The 14,153-nt window shown below is 43.6% G+C and overlaps 1 protein-coding gene across 13 annotated transcripts in view; it reads right to left on the reverse strand.

Moving 5' to 3' along the window:
- The window catches only part of ERC2 (ELKS/RAB6-interacting/CAST family member 2), a 923,107-nt gene that overhangs the window by 90,893 nt on the left and 818,061 nt on the right, over nucleotides 1-14,153 (reverse strand). For 10 of the 13 annotated variants that reach the window (XM_043587674.1, XM_043587670.1, XM_043587676.1 and 7 more), the window contains one exon: nucleotides 9,502-9,690. The exons of the other annotated variants lie outside the window; for them this stretch is intronic. The gene's annotated coding sequence lies outside the window, so the exon portion shown is untranslated. The remainder of the gene's footprint in view (nucleotides 1-9,501; nucleotides 9,691-14,153) is intronic. 13 annotated transcript variants of the gene reach the window in all.

A 14,153-nucleotide genomic window follows, 5' to 3' on the forward strand; every position in this document is an offset into this window, starting at 1 on the left:
ACAACCCATCAGGAAGCTATAATATTAGATAAAGAAATTGAATACAGTTAAGAGCATAGCCTAGAAATAGAGAAAACAAAAACTGACAGAATTACTAACAGAAATGACCAAATCCATAATCATTGTATTTGAATGCTTCTCTCCCAGAAACTGAACAGTTAAACAGCTAAAACATTAATAGGAATATACAAGATTTCAGTTTCATAATTTATAAGCTTCATCTAAGCCATTGAAAAGTCTCCAAAAATCTTAAGAAGTGATATCACATGATTGACATCTGAACTTCTCCATTGAAAAAATATTGACATCTTAGAACATTACACATCAAGGCTATTTCACCCAATTCTTTGCCTAGAAAAATTTTCTCATTTTCCAAGGCTTTTCTTACTGTCACCTCCTCAGAGAAGCCCTCTCTGATTACCTTAGGTGGAGTAGCACCTTCCACCCCCTGTCACTCTATTATATCGCTCTGTTGTATTTTCTTTGTGTAATTAACTGGTGTTGGAGATCACTCTGTTGTTTGTTTACTGGCTTACTATCTCTTCTCACCCCACCCTAGCCCCCAACTAAAATGGAATACATTTTCAATCTCTTGCTTCTGGAATGGAGCCTGATACATAGTAGGCACTCAGTAAACACAGACTGCCCTGGTGGCCTGCAACACTCACAGCCTCTCCTAGAGTACAGATCTCTCCTCTAGAACAGATTGCATTACATTAGGATTATTTGTATGTTTGTCTCAGTAAGAGACAGTGAGCTTGTCATCATATCTGTGTACATAATAGGAGCCAAATAAATGGTCGCTGAATAACCTATCACCTCCCTTGTGTGCCAGAAGAAGTCTGAACCCTTGAGAAGCCATGTGACCTGCGTAGAGCCACATGTTGTTAATGGAAGTGCCTGATTCTTGACTGTGAGCATCACTCTGATCCCCTTCAAGTCACTTCTGTATCACACCCTATCGTGTGTGGAGGCTGCAAATGAGAACAGAGGAGATAACCTGGAAATACCTTTTTCAACAAACTTGGTGTTTCTGTTATTATTATACAGACACTATCCTTTGCCAATTCTATTAAAATGGACTCAAATCACTTCTTATAATAACTGCATGTCTCTACAAGGACTGAATTTTCCAGTTTAACAAGAGATAGCTTATTGACTCAAAATCAGCAGTGTTGGCTGTATTATTAGCCCAACAGTTTGTATGACCTTGGACAAGTCACTTAGTGGGCCTAAGCCTCAGTTTCCATATCTATGAAATGGTCATAATATCAGTACTTAAAATCAGAGGTTATTATGAAGACTAATTAAATTACTCCAACAGAGCACTGAATATATAGTATGTGTCCCAGCATACTTAATAAATGTTGCTAAGCTTTCAGACCCTTGCATAGTCAACTTGATTACTTTGCATTAATTGTTCAAGAGTTTTGCTCAAGAAACTGGCTTTTGATAATCTGCCTTCAGGAGCTCTTTCAGAAATGCGACATTGTTACAGAATGAGTCTTAAGGTTCCTTTGAATCTGACTAAATTCATTTCTTGTTGTCGTTGCTAGTTGTTAGAGCAGAGCTAGAAAACTCCTGGCTGATGCCACATGTATTGGTTGAACGGCCTTTTTACTGAAGATTTCAGGAAGATGAGGCTGCTGGAGGGGTAGCCAAGGTGACAGCATTGATTAACAAAGGGGCATATTGTCTGGCACATTCTTCTCTGACCTAACGCTCCTCCTGGCTCAGAAGGAACTATTCTAGAATGGAAAATTTCCACCATAAACATCTGTTTGCCAGATCTTCTCCAACATTGTAGCCACTGGGAAAAGCCATCAGACATTAAGGATTTTCCTTCAGATTGGGAGCTACTTGACAAAGGGCACAACCGAACTTCAAATTTATCATGGAAGACAGGGGCTGCATAATTTAGATGAGCACTCCTTTTAAAGATAAAAAATGTTGCACAGCCTTCCTCTTCAGTGATTTTATTTCTCTTATTTTTTGATTCAGAAAAACACCTGGCAACAAAAAGCTACTAGGAATTCAGTAAATTTGTAAGTGAATTATTATTTTAGAAGTCACAATAGTATCTATATATGTCAGAAACTGTCACATATATATTTATGAGGCATTCTATTCTGGTCCAGGGTTGACTTGTGTGTGTGTGTGTGTGTGTGTGTGTGTGTGTGTGTGTGTATGGTTGAGGACTCCCAAGGGGCTTTAGTCCATAGGTACATTGTATTTCACTGATATAAAATGTAGACTTTGTTCCCTTTAAACCAGGGTTTTTAAACATCAGCACTATTGATATTTTGGGCAGAGCAAGTCTTTGTTGTCGAGGCTATTCGGTGCATAGTGGGCCTCTACCCATTAGATGCCAATAGCACTCTCCTCACATACAACCTGAGTTTGTGATCACTAAAAATGTCTCTGGACATTGCCAAATGTCTGCTGGGGGTAGGGATGGGGGCAAAAGTGCCCCCGACTGAAAACCACTGGTTTCAACTTTCCCTACGTTCTAGCTTTCTCTACTGAAATTTGCTCATTGAGGCAAGCTATTCTGTAGAGGAAGAGAACTGAATATGGGGTAGGTAGTTTTTGTGGGAATACTCAATAGTTATGACATTTGGTTAGGTTGATTACCTACCTAATTATTTATTTTGCACCTCCAAGTCAATCTTGCAAGTGGAATGTTGGAGACAAAAAGGACACTGAGCTGGTAGGAAACATGAGTTCGACTCTCACCGCCACCAGGAAACGGCCATATAACCTTTGGTAAATACATCCTTCTCTGGGCCTCAGTTTCCCTATGAGTCGAGAAGCTCATATGGGGCACTGAGGCAGAGGGCCATAGCTAAGATGTAAAATGGAAAGAGAATTCTACCACCTACCACCCCATAAAAATGCAACAAGGGACTCACAGCTGACATTAGAAGCAACTAAGACATGAATCACCATTGCAGAAAATACCGTCAGTGAAACAAAGCCTCAACTTGCAAGGTTACCCCAGAATGGGGAGATGCAACAAGATGAGGGACATGGGCATTAGATAGTGAAGAACCTGAGGCTAACAGATGCTCCAGAAGAGAAGGCTAAAACTAAGAAAAGAAGCAATACATTTATGCAGATGGAAAAGGTACACAGCAAGATAAAAGAGCTTAGTAAACACCAGGAATATAAAGAAAGCAAGTACCAGATATAGGTTAGCAAAATTATTGGCTTGTCTACATAAGGAAAAAACAATCCACAAGCATCTAGTAAGAAAATAGCAGGCTGCCTTTGAGAAGCACACATCGGGCCTGCCTCAGGAACCACCAGACATAGAGAGACCTCCCACGGTTATGCACAAGACAAAGCAGGCATCTGTGTCTACCATGTTCCCCACCCAAGTCCCAGTTTTTGTTGATATACCTAGGATTTCAAACTAAAACATTTTTGTTTTTGGTGTTATAGCCCTTTTGAGAGCCACTTTGGACATGTGTGCTCTGGCTTTGAATCCATGTTTATGACAGTGGTTTGTGATCCTTAAGTTTTTATTTATTTATTTATTTTTGAGAAAGAGAGAGAGAGAGAGAACGAGGGAGCATGTGCATAAGTGGGGGAAGGGCAGAGAGAGGGGGAGACAGAGGATCTGAAGCGGGCTCTGTGCACACAGCAGAGAGCCTGAGGTGGGGCTCAAACTTACGAACCATGAGTTTCGTAATCATGAGCTGAGCCAAAGGCAGAAGCTTAACAGACTGAGCCACCCAGGTGTCCCTGTAATGCTCCAAATTAATTCAGGAAGGCGATAGGGGCTTATAAAGGTGCTGATGAGAGTAAGCACCTGCTGAGAGAGCAGGTGGTCTGTGCATGGGTCATGAGCAGGCCTTGCAAAGCTGCCTGGGTAGACCTGATCCCAGAGCCCCACTTAGCCCGGAGCAAATGAGTCAGAATCCATGAGGTGGGGCCTGGGTGAGTGGCCACTGTGTTCTTATGAGAAGCTCAGGTTGGGTGGTGATCCACTGACATTGACCCGACAAGGTGGTGCCATGTGGCCTCTGGACAGCTTACTGGAGGGGCAGATCTGGGCGTCATCCATGCTGCTGCTCGCAACTATGAGCCCACCACAAGGCCCTCCACTGCATGTCCTCATCGGGGCTGCACACTGTGCTGACAGGGACCAGGAAGGTAATGTGAATGATGGATATGAGCCCACTGGAAGCAAGACATCAGTGACCAGTAAACTTGAAAGGGCAGGCTGGGATGAGAGGGGACCGCTGTAGCAATCTGTGGGAATATGGCCCTGTGTTGCTGGATCATCTGATTCCCCCCCCCCCCCCCCCAGATCCAGAAATCTGGATTATATGTGGTATTTGCAGGTTTGGCGGGGGCGGGGGACCCTGTGTGGGTCATCCCAACAGCCACCTGAGCAGAATTGGCTTATAGGCTCTGTTTGGGACCCTAGCCCCTAATTTTTCAGGTCTGCAGAAATGGTCCCTTTGTTTCAATCAAAGGAAACCTCTGTCTCCTCAGAAAACAGGCGAGGCTTTTTTCAGCAAGCAGAAACTCAGATGCTCCAAAGAGCTGTCTTTATTAATTTGTTAATTTTTTTAAAAGCCACTCAGACCACCCTGAAGTTTAACTGCCCTCTGTCATTTTGTGCTCCCAGGCTTTGTGCAGACAGTCAGTGAGCTGTGCTTAGGCACTCTACAAGTCAGAGCTCATGCCACAAGTTCCCTCCTATGGGAGAGTTCTGCCTCTCTGAAGAGGAGCAGACGTGCTCAGAGCCTGGTAGTCTGCACTGTCACTCCTAAATGACAGGCGAGGGATGAACAGCTACAGAACTCAGTGGGACCAGAACACAAAGAGATTCAGGAGGCAGAGTTAGTTTTGTCTTTCCTCTGTAATCATCAGTATGGACTGTGGACTGACTGACCATGTGCTGGGCATTGTGTTTCGGCTGCACAGTGAAACAGTAAGACCTCAGTAACTGCTTTTGGGTGGGTGAATGAATAAATGAATGAAACAGATATCACTTTGATTTCACACTCCTCAAATCGAGCTTCAGTATTGCAAGGACATTTCGATTTACAGAACATCTTCTCTCATTTGTCCGCTATTTCTGAGTGCCAGATCTGGGCAAAGTCAGCATGTTAGGCACACGCACATACACACACACATCCCCAAAGAAAACAAAGAACCTGCCCTCAACCTTTGTCCCTGCTTGGACAAATGAGATACGTGTAGTGATGGCTCCAGGTCAAGAAGGCAGCGGGTGAAGACAGCTCCTCATTCCTCAGAGCTGCTGGCCACGCCTAAGAAGATTCTCTGAATATGACTGAAATGTCTCCCTAAAAGTCACACAAGAATCTTCCAGGTTATGATGAATGTTCCCTACAGGCAGCTTTGCTCTCAAGGGGGAGACCAACAAAGGCTGCCCCGTAAAGAAGGGATCTCAGAGAAACACTGGAAGCACTGGAGGCCAGGTACTGGCGTCACGCTTAGGCACAGGGGTGGGAGCCCTGTCAGTGCACACTTGGAAATCTGTCTCTGTGGGGGAAGAGCTCCTCGCCCGGGGCTCACTCTGCAGCCAGGCTTTGGGTGTTTTTGCCCATGTGCTTGCTCAGAGATTCTCTGCTGTGGTGGTCTCTGGGGCAGAATCCTAGCTAGTATGGGAGGTGGTATGGTGCCAGCTCCCCAGGGATGCTCGCTCTTAACCGCCCCCCCCCCCACCATGCCACCAAGCTAGACACCTGCATGAATACCCACCTGGTTATCCTTTGGCTCTCAGCTTCAAGCTCATGTCCAAAGAGCAGGCCTCCCCAGCTAACCCAAGAGGAAATCTTTTGCTTTGTTCTCTGCTCTCCTGGCTCTCTTAGCCTTCAGAGCACCTTTCACAGTATGAAAATGCATCTTTATTTGACTAGTTATTCGCTAGTATCTCCTGGCCCCCAGGCTGTGGACTCCCAGAGGGCAGGGATAGGCTGTGTCTGTCTTGTTCACAGGTGCATTCTCAGTCACCCCTGGTAGCCTAGTTTTGTCTTCCAGTAGGATGGGCTTCCTGGTGAGTTGGGGCACTTACGTGGTAGGGAGACTTTCCTCCACTCCCCAGGGAGAACTCCACAAGGCCAGGGAAGGCTGTCAGGCTGCCAGGAGCACTTCCCACCTCCCACTCTTCTTTTTTTTTTTTTTTTTAATTTTTTTTTTTCAACGTTTATTTATTTTTGGGACAGAGAGAGACAGAGCATGAATGGGGGAGGGGCAGAGAGAGAGGGAGACACAGAATCAGAAGCAGGCTCCAGGCTCTGAGCCATCAGCCCAGAGCCTGACGCAGGGCTCGAACTCATGGACCGCGAGATCGTGACCTGGCTGAAGTCGGACACTTAACCGACTGCGCCACCCAGGCGCCCCTCCACCTCCCACTCTTCTTGATGGCTCCTTCAAACCTACCTTTCCCTTCTCTACTGAAGAGCTCAAACAAGAGACCTCATAAAAAGCAACTAATTCCCCAAACCAGAGATGCTATGTCTATAATACAGTCTGTTACTGCAAAAGAGCTGTGGGTAGTCAAGACAAAAACAACACCCAAAAACCATCGGTTCCTCACTCTAGGAGTCCCAAATCTTTAACAACTCCTTTGCCTTGAAATCAAGTAAGTTTTTTTAAACAAGTCATATTTAAAATATGTGTTTCCTCTTCTCATTATAAAGAGAATCCTAAGAGACCACTTTTTTTTTTACATTCAATAAAAATCCAAACAGCTGCTTTGTTCCCAAATCACATGGTACATTTAATACAACACCCCAAAGACCACAATTGGCATTCACAGATAACTCTTTACAAAGACAAAACCTAATGAACATGGTCACCATCCTTCCTAAAACTAAAGTGAAGCCAGCAAGAACTATGCATGGGCTCCAGGCATGTTCTGGTGCCATACAGATAATTTCACACTCAGCACCTCATACCCCCAGCCACATTTTTTCAGTTCTCAGTAGCTGACGGAGCACTGTGCCTATGGGACCACGTCTTAGAGACAGAAATCAATACAAATAGATGACCTTAAGACTAAACGGTATTTAATGTTTCCTTAACAATTCAGCAACTCCTTCAGACTTTGCTATGCTACAAGATAAGGCTGCTACTTTAGGTTATCACATGAACGTATTGTCACATAGATACATATAAATATCAATATATGAATATATTAGCCAACAGGAACACTGGTTTCTAAATATTGAATTGTATATAAAAATACTTCAGTGACCAAGCCTATTACTTAACTTTTGCAATTTTCTCTCTTCCTTCCCCTTCCTCTATTGCTGCAGACATCACTCAGCAGGTGTGTTTCAGGATCAGAAAGAAGGCCAGTGTGCTGTGGCAGAACCCCAGGGACGCGAGGGAATGGCACCCAGATGAGGCTGGGTAGGTAGGCAGGGGATGTGCATGCCAGGCCTTGTAGGCCCTAGCCAAGCATTTATATTTATTCCAAGCACAAAGGGAACTGCATGGGGGCATTTAGGAAGTGAGTGTATGATGTAATTTACATTTATTATAAAGATCATTCTGCCAAACTGTCTAATGAATTTATGCTTTGTGCCCCAAATTGATTACAAGTTCCTGGCTGACAGGGCTATAGGTATTCTCCTATAAATGCCCTCACCTCACATACTCACAGAAGTTTTAAACCAATATTCTCAAACTTCTGTGTGCAGCAGAATCACCAGGAAGCCCATTCAAACCCAGCTTGCTGGACCCCACCTGCAGAGTTTCTGATTCAGCAGTTCTGGGTGGGGCCTGAGAATCTGCATTTCTAACAAGTTCCCAGGTGATAGATGCCAGAAAGCAGGTTGCTGGTCCAGTCAGGGTGCTTAGACAGACGGTGCTTAAACCTATTTGTTGAATAAATCAGTCAACGAATGGCCATGAAAACATTTTTCAAACAAAACAACAGAAATAATCAGTGGTTTGAGCCTGACCTCAAATGGCAACCATTTATTCTAATTTGTCTTTTTCTGTTCTTAAGTTATTCCCTGCACCGCGTTATGCAATGATAACCAGAGAACTAAGCCCTGTGTGCAGAAGTATTTTGAAAGGACATAAATCATTGTGATTAGACAAGATGAGACACTTCAGAGACCACATCACCAAGCTTAATTGCAAATCAAATGTCATTCCAAAAAAATTTTTTTTTTTTTACAAAAGTATGTGATTTATTTGTGTAGGCAGTAATTATCTGCCTCAATCCAGAAAAGGATGTGAGGTAGTGAGGCATCTGAGGCAAAACTGAAAATTAAGCTGAACTTTTCCTTGGAATTCAGGCATAAAGCTCACCATGGCCCATCCCCATCTGATTCAAAGAACACAACATTGCTGAACACACCTACTATAAGAAGAGGTTCTTCCTACTCTCTTTCTTTTTTTTTTTTTTAAATTTTTATACGTTTATTTATTTTTTGATAGAGAGAGACAGAGCACAAGTGGGGGAGGGGCAGAGAGAGGGAGACACAGAATCCAAAGCAGATTCCAGGCTCTGAGCTGTCAGCACAGAGCCCGATGCGGGCTCAACCTCACAAACCATGAGATCATGACCTGAGCCGAAGTCAGATGCTTAACTGACTAAGCCACCCACGTACCCCTTCTCACTCTCTTTCTTGAAGGAACCCCCAAAGATTCCAATTGAGATGCTTATTATGATAAAGCAGAAATGCAACTGAAGAACAAAAACGAGATAGAGACTCAGAACCAAAGGATAGAGAGTATGCTTTAGATCGAGGGAAGTCGGCACAGACCACTGTGCAAGAAGCACCCCTGCGGCTCTGAGGGTTTACTCTTTCCTGCCACATGTGAACCATGGTTTTCCACATGCAAATGTACATCCACCCAGAAATTGTTATCATGGCCCAACCCACAACAGGCAGTCCAACCTTGGGGGCTTAGGGGTTTAGTAGGAAGCCCTTTTGCCCGAGGCCTATAAAGTCAGAGGTTCACGTTCTGCTTAGGGAAAAAGCTGGTTAGACACACCCCCGGGGCTGTGTAAGGCCATACTTAAACACTGGGAGTGGTCTCAAGGCCAGCTCATTTCTTTGGTAGTTATTCAGGATCTCATGGTCTAAGGTGGAGTTGGGGGAGGATTCAAAACATCAAAAGCCAGAGCATCAAAACAAGAAAGCCTGCTGAAAATCACAGGCCTTGAAAAGCAACTGATAAATATAATAGTCATGGAAATAAGGAACCAATGAATGAACTGTACTCTCTGTCCACATAGCAAGACACAAACAACATGAGACCGATAACAAGAATTTACATCATGTGGATGATGAACCTTGATCTTTGTTCTATGCTGGGGTAATCATGGAATGGTCTGGCTGTGAATTAAATACAAAAACAGCAACCTCTACACTCTAGCAAAAAATAAAGTATGCGTGAGCCCCCAAATCCAAGGTCACTGCACAGGTTTCTCTTTGAAACCCAGCTCCCCATGGTATTTGCAGTTACCCACCTCCAAAAGGGTAAAAGTAAACATTGGACCTGCTCTGGTGTTATACTGCCACCGGATCCTCCCCGCTGTCTCCCTCCTCCTCTTCTTCTTTACAGACAGGTAAAGTTGGATCTCTTGAAGGAACTGGGGGCTCCCACTCTAGGCAAAGGTTGGACAGGTGATCAATGTACAGCATGAGATTTGACTGTGCCTCCGTGCCTCCGACAGAGCTGGATCATCTGGGGCAATGAAAATTATAAGCAACAAGAAAGCGGTATTAACAGCAAGGGTAGGGAAGCCCAGGCAGCACATACCACAATTCCCTAGGACACTCAGCAACCATTCCTTTCTCATTCGGTCATTCTGAACACACTCGTGGAGCATTGTGCCAGGCTCTAGGGATGTAGCAGTGACAAATATAAACAAGCCCTGCCCTCATGGACCTTTTGGGTTGTCAGGACAATGAGACAAGCAATTAAAGGACAGTGGATAAAGGAACCTAGAGGGTGTCATGGAGCATAAAACAAAGGCAGCCAACCCAGACTTGGGGTGAGTGGTCATGGAAGGCTTCCTGGAAGACATGACATTTAACACTGAGCCTAGAGGAGGCATGGAGTTAGCCAGATAAGACTAGGGTGTGGCAGCATGTGCAAGATTCTGAGATGAGAGAGCATGGCTGATCTGAGGGGCTGCTCTCATCACAAGGCGCTCCCCCAAACCCCACAATCCAGTCATGCTTTGGCCTCTTCTGGTGGGATCTCAGGAAAGAACTTAGAAAATAGTTTGTTCTATAAGAAGATAGAAAAAACAAACCAATAATACAGAGTTGAACTGCTCTAGAATAGACCCAGTTGCAGCAATCTGTTTTTTGCACACCAGCATCACAGGTAAGTGAGATACCATACTTACTCAGGATTGTCAAAACTCAACACTGCGCAGAAATCTGGCATCATCAAAGTGAGAGCCCCAAGGCTTCTTCCCTCAGGCTCTCTCACTTTGCCCTTTCCTTTCCTCCAAGTTCCTGGGAAATCACAAAGGGAACATTTTGCTCCTCTTACCCTTGATGTTTTGATGTCAAAAAGGCTGTCATAGAAATGATACCTCCTACTTGCCTAATGCAACTAAGGAAAACCAGATAGCTCCTGAAGCCAATCTTGCCACCAGGCTCCACGCAGGAAAACAAAACAAAACAAACAAATAAACAAACAAACAAACAAAAACCCTGTGAAAATCCTAGTAGCTTGAGTGTTGCCCAGGGTTCTAGCTGCATTTGCATTATGAAAGAGACCATTGTAGGGGATGGTTTAAGAAATGGCAACAAGCACATGGCCATTTCACCAAAACATACCAAGCCCAGTCCAAAGTAGCTTTCCTTTACATTTTCATATTAGCATACAATTCAAGTCCTGCAAACAACATCCCTGATTGAACACGAAAAGAACAAAACCCTCACTTCTAAAAAGGAGAGCAAGCAGCTATTTTAGAGACAAAGAAAGGATGTCTTTTTAATCTATGACAACACAAATTTGTTTAGATTTTCCCTCCACTAAGTAAGTAAGCAATTAGGTTTTTTCCAATAAAAATATCCCTGTGCATGTGCAAACACCAGAGGCAATCATATAATTACCCTGCCCAATCACATTCAATTGCTGACAGTTGAGTTCCCACTGCTCATTAACTTCAGATCGCAATGAGGTCTTTACGGAAGCCCTTTTCCCGTCTCTTTACAAAGGTTCCTATGATGCCGTGAGCAGCCCTAGCACTACCTCATGCGGGATAATCATCCCAAAATGGCCAGGGCCAAGGCCAGCCTACTCTGACTTCCCTCTGAAAAAATAAAAAGAGAAATTTGAAGAAACACTAGCTTGAACACCCTTGCTTCATTTGGGGATCTTACTTCTAAATATAATAGTAACCTTTCACCCCCACACTTTAAGTGCCATAATTATATAATTAAAACCAATTATGTCATTTAACAGAGAGACTTTTTCAAGATCCACAGCAAGCCAATTACCTCAATCATTGACCTCAGAAGATTTCCCACACTGACCTGCAACAATGAGGATTGGGATAAATTTAGACACTGGCTTCCGAAGGCTGGCATAGACTTGCTGGGTGGGTTGTAGCTGGTCTTCTTCTAGACTCTAGAAGGTGAACTGAATCCATTTGACTCAAACACCACCACCACTACTTGTTTGCACAACCTTTCCAATATCACAAGGTTGATTTTTCACCACCACCCTGATATTAGTATTATTTCCATGTTGTGGATGAGATAAAGGAAGCAAGGAGAGTTATGGAATTATCTCAAGTGATGCAGCTAGTTAATGGCAAAGACAGGTCATTAAAGGCAAGGACCTGAGGCTTCCACCTCTGAATCCAAAGCCTCTTCATAGCAAATAGTGTGTGTGTGTGTGTGTGTGTGTGTGTGTGTGTGTTTATTCTCCTGGACATCCATTCCTCCTATTTTGATTATCTTACCCAATTTCCCTTTGACACAACAAATCTACCCACATCTGGCTCACATGCATCACACTAGACTCACCCCCAGCTCAGGAGTGTGCTATGACCTTGGCCTCAGACAACTGGCTCCTAGAATTTCCCTAGCCACTTCAATGCTCACTGATGAGCATGTGACCCAATAAAAGCCAATGAGACATACTGAGGCTTTGCTGAGGATCTTGGGAAAGAGATTCTTCCTATCTGGGCTTGCATATGGGAGGAGGAAGCATCCGGCAGTTGAGCAGCCATCTAGCTACTACCGAAGGAGTGAGGGAGAATGGAGCTAAGAGATGTAGAGAGAGAAACTGGGTCCAAGGAAATATCTCTGGAATCCCTTCAGGTTGAGAATAGTGGCATTTAGAACATGGGGTCGTTCAATGGCACATTAGAGAAAATATGGAGAGCGCCACCACCTACAGCTTGGGTAGGCTTGATTACAAGGATGGAATTCATTGACCGTGGCCCTGAGCAGCAGTTCTGCCTCCTGCTCACAACACAGTTAAATGCCTCCTAGTTTTGAGTTATTTAAAGAACATACCATTTTATGAGCAGGAGGAAGCACTTTAATCTGCAAAATGATTTTTATCACAATCTAAACATCCTTGTAACTTTTTGGTCCTCTGCTTTGGTCTGAGTTGTCTCTCCTTGGAGCTGAGACAGCTGTTGGAGCCGAGAAGACCTGCCTTGACCTTGCACTTTGCCCTGCTCAGTGGTACCCTTGTACTCTCCAATTTCTTGATCTGTGTGGGATGTAAGAACTTAGGACACTTGCACTCATGATAATGGAGAATTTTCTTTCTTTTTTTTCCTTCTCTTTTCCCAGGTCTTGAGGAAAAAGAAAAAAAGAGTGAGAATTCCTTTAATGCAGGATTTTCTACTTTGACACTGTTGAAATTTGGGGGCAGATAACTCTTTGTTGTTAGGACTGCATTATATGTTATAGGATGTGTAGAAGTGTCCTCTGGCCTCTACCCACTAGATGCCAGTAGCACCTCCCTCCCCAAGTTGGGACAACCAGAAATGTCTCTTGACATTGTCAGACATCTAGGGGTATGGGCAAAGATTACCTCCAGCTGAGAACCACTGCTTTAATATATCATTTGAGGTATTTATTGGATTTTCCTCACAGCATCTTTGAAAACATAATTCCTTGTAGCATTATGATGTCTTCTACTTAAAGTGTAAGGACTCTTTAGAGTCCTAGAACACTCCTAGAACTTTCCAAGAGCCATGTAAACAATCTGCTAGGCAGCACTGACTAAACAAAAAGACCAAAGACAGCAATACCCACTGCTATCAGGGCCATGAAGCCACAGGAGACTCACTGACCCATTAAGGACCAGGGTGGGGTAAACTGTATCAGATAGAAATTATTTTACCTGAAGACAACAAAGAGGAAAAAAACGTGGAGGAGAAAATTAGAAATGAAGAACAAGCATCTATACGATGAGTTCCAACATGAGAATTTGGCTTCTCATTTCCACAGGAAGGAAAATGAAATCTTAAGATTGTTACTGGGTTTCCTGGATTCAGGTTCAACCAAAAAGGTTGAGGAGGCTGGGCTGAAACAGAAATTATCCCTCCAACAAAGACCTAACACTCACTCTTCAGAGAAAAAGCCCAAGATGGTGAAGTCTTACTTATTTGGACAAATGTGGGCAAAGCCATTTAAAATAAGAAAAATTGATGGATTCATAGAATTATTTATTTATTTGCTTGTTTATTTATCTATATTTATAATTATTAATTTTTAAGTTTACTTATTTATTTTGAGAGAGAGAGAGAGAGCACAATCAGGGGAGGGGCAGAGAGGGGGACAGAGAGAATCCCAAGCAGGCTCTGCAAACTGTGAGATCATGACCTGAGCCAAAACCAAGAGTCAGGCACTCAACCAACCGAGCCACCCAGGCCTCCCCATAGAATATTTTTTAAAGGAAATGCACTTATTTATGTTCCTTGAAATGCCAGCAGTAACTAAGAATAGACTGGCAGAGGTCCTTCCTTCAGGATTAATTTGAATGAGAAGATAGAACTCATTTAATTAGCATATCAATTGTTAAGCCTCAAAGAAGGGATTTGAATTGGTTTGTGAGCTAAAGGGTTGTGTCTTCACACAGGCAGCTCTAGCTGAGGCCAGCCCAGGATTGCACCATAATGGGGTTCCAATGAGGTTTTGCTTCAAGGCATAGACTTATGTGTA

This window comes from Prionailurus bengalensis, chromosome A2, assembly GCF_016509475.1.
Source record: "Prionailurus bengalensis isolate Pbe53 chromosome A2, Fcat_Pben_1.1_paternal_pri, whole genome shotgun sequence".
Taxonomy (NCBI): Eukaryota; Metazoa; Chordata; class Mammalia; order Carnivora; family Felidae; genus Prionailurus; species Prionailurus bengalensis.